Source organism: Amaranthus tricolor, chromosome 1 (genome assembly GCF_026212465.1).
Source record: "Amaranthus tricolor cultivar Red isolate AtriRed21 chromosome 1, ASM2621246v1, whole genome shotgun sequence".
NCBI lineage: Eukaryota > Viridiplantae > Streptophyta > Magnoliopsida > Caryophyllales > Amaranthaceae > Amaranthus > Amaranthus tricolor.
The window spans coordinates 32759119-32770625 of NC_080047.1; positions in this window are offsets into that span (position 1 = coordinate 32759119).

Consider the following 11507-nt stretch of genomic DNA (forward strand, 5'->3'; position numbering starts at 1 on the left):
ATATAAATAAAATAAAAAATTGAATATGTAAAGAAAAAATAAAATATTGTTTGAGTCATACTAAAAATGTAAATATAATAAAATCTACTACACTTAGTACAAAGGGTAAATTGTGAAAAATTAAACTAATATCTACTGTATTTTGAATTTATATAATCTAAATGATGATATTATGCGTCATTTTCAGAATATGAAAATTCGGCGTGGACACTTACTAGGGGTGGCAATGGGTCCAGGTGGACCCGAATCCAAAGGGTTCAATTATTAGAAAATCAGTTAGGCTTTCTGAATTAAATAGCCCATAAGCCCAGTATATTTAATGTTTATAAAAATAAAAACGGGTCCTTAGATCCACGGGTCTGGGTAATTTTTTAAGCTCCGGATCCGTAAAATCTAAACGGATTCAACGGGTTCAATTTTTTAGGATCCAGATCCGTAAAAATAGATACGGATTCACGGATCAGGGTCGGATCCAATATCCATGTCAATTTATCAATCGTGGTTCAATGTAATTTTTTTTAACGCAACTCATTGTATTTTTTTAAAATTATCGACATCGATTGTTCAATTTTTTGTTTCTGCCCCTATTTCATCCCTTGATATTTGTGTGCAACTCAAATGTAATTTTATAGAGAATAGGAGGGAATATCATTTTATGTGGTAAAAATTTTCAGGTGATTAGTTTTATAAAATAATTAAATTATAAAAATGGTAATTTACCATGTAATAATAAGTTACGACCAATAATTTATTTCGTATAGCTCATTATAAGTAAGAATCATTCAGTTCAATCTATTTTAACAAATAATAAGTGATATAGTTTAATTAATTTTTAGAAAGACTATAAATGATAGGTTGGTTAATTTTATTTGTCATGTAAGCCAATATCAAACAATAAAATTCTTCCATATAGCAGGACTCTAGATTGATCACACGTAGAGGTGTTCATTCGGGTAATCGGGTCGGTTTCGGACGGGTGTCATTCGATTCAGTTGTATTTTGGATCGGTTATATTTCGGATGCGTGTTGCGACAGGTCATACTCGGGTCGGGTCGGTTAGTCACGGTTCGATTGAAGATCGGTTATTTGAGTTATCGGGTTAGCATCAATTCGGTGTTGGTTGAAGTTCGTCTCGAGTTTCAATCGGTCTCGGGTTGTCATTGGTTAATAATTGGTTCGGTTTTACCGGATGCAGATCGGGTTCGGTTATTTTTCAAGTAGAATTTGGCTACGAATTGCGAATTACTAATTACTATTGATCGAGTCAGTATCAGATTAAGTTGTTAGTCATTTTTTAATTGATGATAAGGTTCCTTTACTTGTTTGACCGGAAATTAAAATTATAAAGTTCTATCAATTTTCATATAATTGGATTAAAAAGTAGTTAAATAAACATTGACCATTGATTATTAACTCTAAATATATATAAACATCTATTTATAAAATTTATTTTATTAAAAAATTTATGACTTTATTAGAATAACTAATAAGATGATTGAATATGAGTCAATCATACTTCTATGTAAAAATTGGTTCAGGTTTACAGTAGTTCGATCTAAACTTCGTTTGGGTTAAGTCGGTTTTAGCCGGATCGAGTTCGGGTTTTGAGCATGATTTGGGTCGGATATGACTCGGGTCGGTCACTATTAAGTTCCGGTAATCTCGGTTAATAGTTACGTGTCGGTTAGAAAAATCGGTTACAACTCGGGTTCAGTTTTCCCATTTTCGGTTGTCAATTGGTTTGGGTATAGCTTCGGGTCGAGTAATATCGATTCGATAAACCTAAGAAAGGAACACATTTTCGGGTCGGTTTATATTCGGTTTCGGGTCGGGTACTTTTGAACAGCTCTAATTACACGTGAAATTTTAAATTTTTTGTATTAAATTGTATGATTTGTCATGCAAATCAATATCAACCAATAAAATTCTTCTATTTAGTGGGGCTCTATGAAGATGTCACGTGGAATTTTATAGTCTTTTATTAAAATGTGAGAGGATATAATTGGTTTACTTTGATTACTGAATTCAGTAGGAATACAAACTTTGGTACAAATTGGTAAATAATTATGGGTTTTAATATCTGTTCCCTTTTTTTCCATTGTGTTCGTATATTTTATAAATTAATTTTCTAAATTGTTTTACTCATTTCATACTTTTATCTCTCTAACTAATCTATAAAAACACGTTTTCAATTAAACTTCAACATCAAAGCAAGATGGATGATAATTTTGATCCATAATATGACTGGGTAAGCATCTAATATATTTTGATTTAACCAAGATGTTGGCATGTGGTTGTTGGTCTATGATACTTGAATTTTGTTGTAAATCAGGAAAAAGACCATGAACAGTGAGAGTGTATCCCAGTGATAAAGGAAAACAAAACCATACATTTACCGTTCACATCATGTTAAAGTAAGTAGATTGACAGTTTACATTAGAGAGCATATAAGAGAGCTTATTGCGATTGGTATTCGTCTTTATTACCACCATTATGACCAAATAACTAACATGATTAAAGTTCAACATTAGAAGAAATCCAATAAACTAAGTATTATAGTTCCAAAATAAATTAACATTAGTTTAATTAAACTAAGGTCATATTTTGCAATAGATTGGTTTAATTGATTTATATCTGACTAGTTATTACTATTTACTATTTTTATTAGTTGTTAAGCTAGTTGTATAAGTTAGTTTTCCATATAAATGTATAAGCTAATAAATAAAAATCTTTGCAGTGTAGCTTTTTTTATTTTGGTTAGAAAACAAACTATAAGGGTAAAACCAACCAATAATGTAACTGAAAAATTGCCCTAAATAATTCAATCTTTTACTGATTTCTTTACAATAATCTCAACTTTTTAATAACCTTGAATAATCCTAATTTTAATATATGTTTTCTCCTGGTGCAATAGTGCACATGTAGGTAAGTATATGATTGATTCTAATTGATTTGTAATTTATTTCATAGGTATTTGGTTTCCTAAATTAGTTCTTTGTTTCCTGGATTAGATTCTCTACACTTGTATAAATAGAGGCTTGTATTTCTCTTAATATTGAATACAAACACAGTATTCAAAACCCAAATAGTCTATTTTCCGCATTATTATTGTCTTCATAGTATCAGAACCGATAGTGTTTTCCGGCGACCTATAATCGGCCCATCTTATCGGTGTTACACTAACAACGGTGTCTCTAACCCCGAATTTCACTTTGTGACGAATATCCATGTCACTGGCGTTGGGAAAACCATCTAACTCTACCAAATAAAAACACAAACCCAGATCTTACAAACACACAAAGCCCCACCATTCTCGACGTTCCTCTTCTTTCTCCTCTACCTTCATAGGGGGATCCTTCCTCTTCACCACTCACACCACAAACAAACCACCACTAAGGTTCTGCTCATCTGTATCGGTGGTAGGTTTGACCTTACAACAACATCAATAGTGGCAAATTCTGATAAAGAATTGGAAATAGAATTAGTGACGGTTGCCAGATCCAATGAGTGGATCACGCTTCTAAGCATAGAACAGATACAATGTCTGAAAGGGGGGAGGGGAAGAAACAAAATCAGCTTCTTATTTTTATATGGAGGCATAAATAGATAACTGAACTCTAAATCCTGAAAGAATTCAAACCACGTCCCCTAATCCTATTCGCCTAAAAACCCATAACCTCTTTCATGCTCATACTCCTTTTATTTTCCCAAAGCCCAATGTAGAAGGTTTGGGCTTACTTTACAAACCAAATCCATCTCCTTGGATTTTAATTGCGGGGCAACGAATGCAATGACCTATGACACTTCTAATCTTCTTTTTAATGTTTTTACTAATTACCACATTTAGATTGCTAATGAGGAGTGTATTAGGTGACTTCGGTGGAAACCGTTGATATTTCCCCATCTATCCAATTAAAAAATTGTCTTAATGCTCCTAACTTATCTCATAAGTAATGATCTATTAGTCAATTGACTAAAGAACTTTATTGTACTAATCTCATGACTTCTAATGGGTGTATTGTGCAGGATGCTCAGACACGATCATTAGATGTGGTACTAAACGAAAAGGTTTGTACTATGTGGATGAGACGATTCAACATGTTTAATCTATTACTCATGATTCCTCTGATCTTTAGCTAAGAATGTGGTATCGACGGTTAGGTCATACTTCTTTAGGTTATCTAGAATGCTTGTTTCCTTCTCTTAAAATTCCACTACTACTCTATCTTGTGAAACCTATGTTTTAGCCAAAAGTCACATACACTCTTATTTCCCTAGTTTGACTTATATTGATCGTGTGTGCTTTAATGCATTCTAATGTAGGGGGCCCTGCCCTAACATGTACTCCTTATGATTGTTCTTATTTTGTTTTAGTTTTGGATGATTACACTCGCATGAGTTGGGTTTACTTCTTCAAACACAAGTCCAAAGTCTATAACGTCTTTATTAAATTTATAACAGGCCTCGTACTCAAATTTTAAATCCAACCAAAAATTTTTTACGATATGATAATAGGGGTAAATATGTTGCGTTAAACTTAAAACAATTTATCTCTGACCATGACATGCTTCACCAAACCGCTTGTCTTGATACCCCACAACAAAATGGGGTAGCTAAATGAAAAAACATATTCTATTTGAAATTACTAGAGCTCTTATAATTGAGTCCCATAGTCATGTTCATTTCCGGCTTGAGGCAATTGCTACCGCTAAGTATCTGACTAATCGTCTTCCCACAAAATCCTTAACTACCAAACACCTCTCGGTTCACATGTTCCTCTTCTTTCCTCACATTCTTTATCCCCTCGTGTCTTTGGTTGTGTCGTATAAGTAATCTTCCCAAATGAGTTAGAAACAAATTAGAACCTCGAATGATTAAATGTGACTTTGTTGGTTATGGAGTTAATCAAAAGGGTTTTTTTTTCATCCCATCCAAAATAGGTTATACACCACTATGGATTGTGACTATTTTAGCACTCTTATTATTACCCCCAGCCTGATCCGCAGGGAGAGACTTTAAGTGATGACCTAAACTTGTTGACATATCCGACGATGGTGAATCTGGACCTACAAGAGCAAGTAGGTAAGACAACCGATGTTGTCATGGAAACCATAGTATCTCCTCTTATGTATCCATCCACTCCATCTGAAGAGCATCCTACACCATGACAGGTAATTCCTAAAGTTATTCCATAAGAGGTAATTTCTGAGCCTCATGACACCGTTACTGGTGTAACTAATACTATACCTAGTGATGACACACCAAATAGGTATGAACTACCTCCGAAAAGTACAAGGGGAATTTCACCAAAGAGGTATGCTCCAGTGTTTGAAGCACATCGGTCTAGATATTGGATCAATAAAAACAATGATGAAGCTCTTTCAATGACAACAATGGATTTTAATACTTCCCTAGTCTATTCTAACATTGTACCTAAGAATGTTGAAGAAGCGTTGTAGGATCCAAATTGGAAAAAGGTGATGGAAAAAGAAATCTTCACACTTAATAAAAATAAAATACGGGAGAAACGTAATATGCCCAAAGGGAAGAAAACAACGGGACGTAGATGGGTGGATTCAATCAAATATCTAGCTAATGGAACCATTGATCAATACAAAGTCGGACTTGTGACATGAGAGTATTCTCAAACCTATATGGAGTAGATTACTTTGAAATCTTCTCACCAATACCAAAATTGACACAATCCGAGTCTTGTTTTCAACAGCTGCAAACAAAGATTGGCCACTACACCACTTTGATGTGAAGAATGCATTCCTACATGGGAAAATAAAAGAATAGGTGTATATGAAAGCTCCCTCCAACTTCTCATGTGACTATACTACACATACCACAAAGAGTGGTGGTTATGTAGAGGATACATCCACTCAAGATTTCATGGTATATTATGTTAGTGAATTGGAAACATTTATCATTATGACAAATGTGATTGCATATTTCATTTATACTTTTGTATTGTTATAGGATATTGCTGAAAGTAGCGTTAATGAACGTTTACGTGATTCGAAACAACCTCGTGAGGTGATTGAGACAGAAGTTTTTAATGAGATGATGCATCAACAAGACAAACTTAATCAGCGTGTTGTTGGTTATGGTCATGGGGTTAGTAGATCTCACGTGTTTGGTATTGAAGCTCAATTACGAAACAACAACATAGGTGATTGTGGTGGTACTTCAAGTGATGTTATGGGGCTTAAATCTTACCTATTGTCTGTTGAGAGAAAAAGTGATGAGGTTATGAGAAAAAATGATGAGATTATTTCCCAATTACAAAAAAGAAATGATGAGGTTCTTCCCAACTTTTGAAAAAAAATGAAGAAGTTGAAGAACTAAGAGCTCAAAATCAAAAAATTCTCACTCAGCTTGCATTAGTCCTAGATCAATTACAACAAAATCATAGGACAAGTAAGAATCATTATTATTTATATCATCCATCGAATCTTTTTCATATTACTTTTTAGTGCTTATGGTAGATGTGTAGTTTCTAGTTTTTTTATGTTATGTGCAATCTTGCTTGTAGTTGGATGAAGTAGATATGATAATGACTTATATAAAGTTTTTTTATATTCAAGGGGAGTTTGGTGATTAAGGTAATCCCATATTTGAAAATAATTGTTGGCCTTGAAGCACAAACGGGGAGTATGTATTTTGACTAAAGTTTGTGCATTTTGTTTGATTTGTTGCAGATTTTTGCAGATGATGTTCATATTATGACCAACAAATCATCTTTTGCGAAGGTCTTTGACACTAGAGTGGAAATTGCAACATAATGAAAACAATTTTGCAGGCCTTCAACTTTTGACAAACTTTTAACTTTTAAATTTTGCTCTCTTAAACATCGATGAATATATATGTGCATGTGAATATTGATCAAATTAGGCACCTATGTTGCTTGGACCTTTTTGACCAAGCTACAAAAACTTAAGGTCAAAGCTACATCAACGAATGTATGTGCGTCGAAAATATATCAAATGCTAATACTTTTGTGGATATGATTGTTTTGGTATGATATTTGTTAGTAATTATGAATGTTTGATGAATTTAATATAGTATGGAAAATATATACATTTTCAACGCATGTAAATATCTAAAGCATATATCTAGATATCAAGGGCTTTAAAGGGTTTATTTTCATTTAGACGTATAAAAGCGTCTAAAATATTAAGCACTATCCATATGAAAAAGCGTCTAAAAAATTCAGCATTTCCACATATAAAAAGCGTCGAAAATATTCAGCATTTTCCACGCTTCAAAGCGTCTAAAAACGTGAAATTGTAGTATGGATTTAAGGCGGGAAATCTTTTTTCCCACAGTAAAAAGCATCGGAAAATAGATATAACATCCACTGTAAAAAGCGTTGAAAAAAGCGTCGAAAATTTGTAACTACAGTTTTTACACGCTTCGTCAAGCGTCGAAAATATATTTTTTGACGGTTAAAACCGTCGAAAAAACCATAGTTTTTCCGTCGAAAAGCTCCGTGTTTTTAGTAGTGAGGCTTTATTGAAACACTATGCAAGTTAGGTATTGATGATCCGAAGACCTAACTTGAGCGGAAGTATAGGAAAGTATACAATTGATTCTTATTAATTTGTAATTTATTTCATATTTGTTTCCTAAATTAGTTCTTAGTTTCCTAGATTAGGTTCTCTACACTTGAATAAATAGAGGCTTGTATTTCTCTTAATATTTAATACAAAAACAATATTTAGAACCTAAACAGTTTATTTTCTGTGTTACACCAAGCTTACCTATAACTTTTTATATATTATTTTAAGAAAAAATTAAGTGAAATACATAAAAGAAATATAACAAAATTAATTGATTCAGAATCATAAATAGAGGACGAGAATGAAGAACGATCATAATAGGCCTGAAGATGTCCAATGATAATACCTAATAACCTAAGGTTTCCAAAAATAAGATCGTATTAAGGAACAAGGGAAATTTTATAAGAAAGTGAATTATTCATCAAGATGAAAGGAAGTGGTCAAATTGGATTCCAATAGATTTCATCTTCAAGTGTGGTGCTAAAAATGATGAAGGACAAGTTACTTATACTAGGACGTTATTCATAAAAAATGCGCCATATTGGCCACGTACAGTGTTAAATGAGCAAGGTCATACAAGGTTTAAGCTTAAGAGGTTAAGAAAAAACAAGGGCCTTAGGTTGAGAAAAGGATCTTGAAATATTAGTAGTTCAACTAATTGATTTTAGAGCTGATAAATAACATAGGAATGAAGAAAATGAACATTTAATATTTATAAAAGATAAAATGGATTACATATAGAGCCAAAACAAAGTTTTTAATGGACTTTTTTCATATTATGTTAGCGTCTACTAACCTTAAAATATATTAATATTGTAAGTATTTTTACTTGACAAATACAATCAAATCCAATTATTAGAAAATATTTGCTATTATTAGGTTGGTGCACGCTAAAATAGTGTGGACCAAGTATATAAAGACTTTTTGTAACAGCCCGAATCCTAATTACCTTTAATAAAATACTTCTTCTGATACAACAAAAGACTTTTGACTAATTACTCGGGTTATTTCAAACTCAGACCAAAGGTCTAAGCAAATCAATTAGATTTTTATAAATAAATACTTTAATAAATTAAATAATTTTATTAAAAATTTACACAAATGTTCTTTTTCAATTAAGATACAAATAAACTTCTTTAATCAAAAACGCAATTCATCACGAGAGAAAAAGTTTCAACCATGTTTCGATATGCTACTCTGATATCCAACTAACACCTACAACACTCGTAAATGCACTATCCCTCAAGGGGAATTATTTAGAGTGACAACAAAAACTGTGTAGTATCAGCAACCAAGGCTGAGTAGTACCCGAAACAATGAAACCTTTATAGCACCCAAAAGTGACTCCGCGTAGCACTTAGGACTTCACATAATTCAGAAAAGAGGGTGGGGATTGGGTCAACTATTAAGTAAAGTATGGAAACTTGCCAATAATTTTACAAGTATAAAAATATGTGCATTTCAATAAGTAATGTACAAAAAAAAGTGTATGGAAAAAAAAATTTATATGCAATGTGTTTTATTTAATATAAGAGATTCATTTTTATGTTAAGTTTATAAATTTAACTTCTAGTCCTTCTGCTTGAGTACCAGGGCGTAATTTACTAACACTTCCGCTTGAGCGTTAGGGCGTGGAATCCAAATATTTATTAGATGAATCCAACATATATGATCTTTGTTTTACATATATAAAGGCCTGTTAGGGTGAGGTAAACCAAAACCCCTAACTTAAAGGGAGTCGTCACTCCTCCGGTACAATGTTGCTCGAGCCACAGGTCAGTATATATAACCTTACTGTGTTCGCCGTATTTGACGTGCCAGAAAACACGTCCCACATTTTTTACATGCCGAGAGCATGGTTCGGCATTTCCTTACTATAAACCCTTTTAATTATCATGTTACTGTTTTCAAATAAATGCCAACATTTTAATAACACATATATTATTAACAAAATTATAAAAATTGATATATAGGTCCATAAGCTAATTCAAACTTAATACTAAAGTTTACAATACCCTTATAATAAGTTTAAGCCGACCATTTTAGTAAAGTCATTTTTGTATCTTTGGGAATCTATGGACACAATAAGATTCCACAAAACATTTTGAAGAAATTCTAATCGAGTATTATTCTAGACATCCATGCGGTCGTAAAGACTGGTCATATTCCTCATTCTGAACTCGAACGAAGAAGATATGACCAAAACATGAATTAAAAGAAAACTGAAAACCTTGTCATGGATTGCGATTTTGGTACATTTGGACAAAATCAACATCCCAAATTCGAATCAATATTCACACACAATCAAACCAACATAAAACTCAATCTAAATTCAATAAACAACACAAAATTACCAATCATAATCCAAACTTAGACTTACAATTAAACTCAATCAAATACTTAATATAGTTTGCTTAAATAATTTTGATCAAATATTGCAATCAAAATCACATATAACTTGATCAAAGCTTCCATTTGAATTTTATATCAAGTTATTCCACACCTTTTAAATACTTTAAAGATGATTATTGATTAGAGTTTTAGCCCAAATAGCAACTCCAAGAAAAGCTTTGAGAAGGAAACCGCATATATGTATTTGAAATTTTCCATGGATGAGTTACTCTTCAATTTTGTTTACTCCCGACCCCAAATAAACTCAAACGTCCACTCTATTTCACCCAATAAACCCAATAAAAAGCTAAAATGAGCTTAAAAACAGATTAGTAAATTACCCATTAAAATCTAAAGCTTGTGTTTCCAATTTACAAATCCCGTATGATTTCAGGACACCTCGTTACTAAAATATGCACAACTCACTCATACGAAAATCAAATGGGACGATTCAAGTGTCTACGCAATTGCGACTCATAGCACTACAATTGATATGCAGGCACTAAAACCCATAAACAAACATAAATGCACCAAAATGCGCAAAACAGAAAGATCAGTTTTCTAAACTGAAATTTCAGAATATAATTATCCCCGATTTGAATTTAACTTGATACTAACCCACATATCAATTGAACCCCAATTCACTTGAAGAAATATAAATACCTAATAAATAACCCTAAACATTTGATAAAAAAAAATATCCAATTGATATCCAAACTTGAACAATTAATTATACATTTTCGTAACTTCCAACTCGATTTTAAAGACACCCTGTTAGTATTTTGGACATAACTTCCTCATACGAACTCGTTTCGAGGCGATTCAAGTGGCCACGTGTTCACGATTTGAAGCTCTATTAATCATATTCAGACACAAAAAGCTAAAAACGAACAGAACTATTCGAAAATTTCAAAACAGGAATATCAGTTTCTAAAAAGAAAATATTGAAAGAGGTGTAGAAAGAAATTTGCCTTATTATGCATACACGGGATTCTATTTCCTTTCTGCTGTGTACCCCAAAGCTAATGTTCTCTTAGCCTTTATCTTATGACTTGGTTTTGATCAAATCCACCTGTTACCCTAGTTGACACATGGTGTAATATGTGTCATCAAACATCCATCCTAATAACACATGTCCTCATAAATCTTATCAACCTCAATTCCAACTTGACACTTATCAATTGACCATATAACAATACAATTTAAGACTTGTAACTGTATATTTTATTCCACAGTATAACATATGTTTGAATTAATAATTATTGTAGATAAAATAAAAAATGATGATTAAAATAAATATTGTAGATAAAATAAAATAGTCTTATAATTTTATTTTTCAAAGATCAATTTTTTTAAAAAAATAAAGAAAACTTTAAATAATACGAGTCAAATAAATAATTAGACAAATTATTGTTTATAAAATAATATTACTTGGATTAACTTTTTCGAATCCCAATTTAACTTAATTAGTATTATAATGAAGTTGTATTAAAATAATGGTTGTATAATTCTCCCCAACTTAAAATAATTTCGTCCTCAAAATTACAATAT